This window comes from Xiphophorus hellerii, chromosome 20, assembly GCF_003331165.1.
Source record: "Xiphophorus hellerii strain 12219 chromosome 20, Xiphophorus_hellerii-4.1, whole genome shotgun sequence".
In the NCBI taxonomy this organism is placed as follows: Eukaryota; Metazoa; Chordata; class Actinopteri; order Cyprinodontiformes; family Poeciliidae; genus Xiphophorus; species Xiphophorus hellerii.
In genome coordinates this window covers 475,166-477,325 of record NC_045691.1, presented here as the reverse complement: position 1 = coordinate 477,325, position 2,160 = coordinate 475,166, and positions in this window count along the sequence as shown.

The following is a 2,160-nucleotide window of genomic DNA, read 5'->3' as shown; positions in this document are numbered from 1 at the left end:
TCGATTGCAGAGAGCGGAGTGGTGAATATAACCAGGACCAACAGTCATTTCTTCGTGTTCAAAGAGGTGGTGGTGGTGGTGGACCCCCGTCTGCATCGACTCCGCACTGAGCGAGGGGTGCAATTGGCGGCTGAGATGGAGGAGCAATGCCGCATTAGCCATCCATCACAAGAAATCAAGAAATATCCCTTAAAAATTCCCCAGAGTGAGGTTTCAAACACCACCCAGAAAGGTAAAGCCAAGGCCGTGCAGCCACCCAGGATAAAGATAAAGGAGGCATCTGTTGAACCAGGGTTCTCCGCAGCAAGATACGTTAAGGAGTTCTCGTTTGAAGAGAGCCGCAGTGAACCGAAAAAACCCAATGTGGGAAGAGTCAAGAATGAGCAGCCGACGGTCCCGAAAGAAGAAGGACCGATGAAACCAGCTAAGATTCGACCGCTGAACTCCCCTGGGAGAGAACCTCTTCGACAACAACAGTATGAGGACATCAGCGACTCGGAGGACGAAGAGGAGCAACCGGAGATCGAACATCCTGGAGAAGAAGAAGAGGAAAGTGATCACGGCAGTGTCTTCTCCGACCCGAAGCAACCACCGACAGAGCACAAGACACTCCGAACAGGACAGCACCGGGGTAAGAAGAAAGAAATGGAGACCTTTGACATCGAGAAATCTTCTGAAAGACTGGCAAGAGACGTGACATGGGGTCCAGTGCAGGCTAAGGACGGACGGCGTACGTATGTACCAGAGGCCGGCCAAACCGAGTACCAGATCCCGGCGGGATGGGCCAGCAGGTTGGGAGACCGGGTGCAGCTCGAGGTGGAAGCAACAATCGGAGAATGGGCTAACATCCTGATGACACCATCCTGCTCCACCCTGACAGCACACTATTCCCTGACTACCAACTTCAGGAACGCATACATTGGAATTATGTACGATGTGATGCTGCGACGACTGAAGAAAGCCGCCTACAAGTACTCCAGGGAAACTCAACAGCAGCTGGACGAAGTGTCGGCGGATGAAGAGGAACCTCAGGCGACGTCTTCGGAGCCAGGACAGCAGATCCCGGCGAGACAACCAGAGGTGTCAGCTCAGCTACCTGCCACTAATACAGGACAGGATGCTTACGCCGAGTTGAAGAATCTAAGGCTGGTGATTAGGAGTAAAAACGCAGACGAAAACAATGAGGAGTATCTGAAAGATGTTTGGCCAACCGTGCTGTCTACCACCAACCACGAGGGAGCCAAAAAGTTGTGGCTGACCAGCGTGACCTCGGACCCGATGGTTGGAACAGATTCAGCACAGAGCAACTATGAAAGGCTGGTGTTGGAGGACATGGATGATGAAGAGTCCCAGGTGAAGAGAGCCAGAGGACGGCTGGACAAGGGAAGCAGGTTGGAACCGCTGTGGCACACACTTAAGCAGACCGTTTCCCCTGCGAGGTATGTGAAGGTGCTGCGTGAGGTGACAAAAGGACGCAGAGGAGAGATCGTGTTCGTGAAGTTGCCAGTAAGAAGCACAACAGTCGCTCAGATGGATGTAGCAGTGCAAGGATTCGACCTGGAACAGCAGTACTACGAGGATAAAAGGAAGAAGGAGGCTGGCCAACCGGCAAAGCCACCTGGAAGGGTTAACATCAGACAACCATCTAACTTCCAGGGTATACTACTTGGAATAACTCTCTAATCAGCAGCTTCACACTTCAACTAGGCACCCAGCAGTGTGGGGGAAGTCTTAACTTTACAATATTGATGGATTCCTGCACTGCGGTGAATAATCAATATGGGAGACAAATATCTAAAAGATGTACACCTAATATATAGAAAATCTGTGGGAAGGCTTAGGTGAGTGGCAATTCTGCCCTTACCACTATAAGACTGTGAATAACTAATTTTAACTAACTTTTATGTTTGCTCTAGGATTGATTCATAACCGGGACACAATCTGTCTCACTCCTAAGCAGTATGATGGCTTGACATTCTCATGACGATTATATTGCGTATAATTGGTTGGAAGGATGTCCTTCAGGCATCTGGATTACATTTCATGTTATTTGTATGACTACTGTTGGGTTTTCACTTAACTAAGGCAGCATCAGCAGAATATGCTGTAAAAACAGATTTGAATCAGTTTACATTCTGAAGATAATCATCTTTTTGGCAT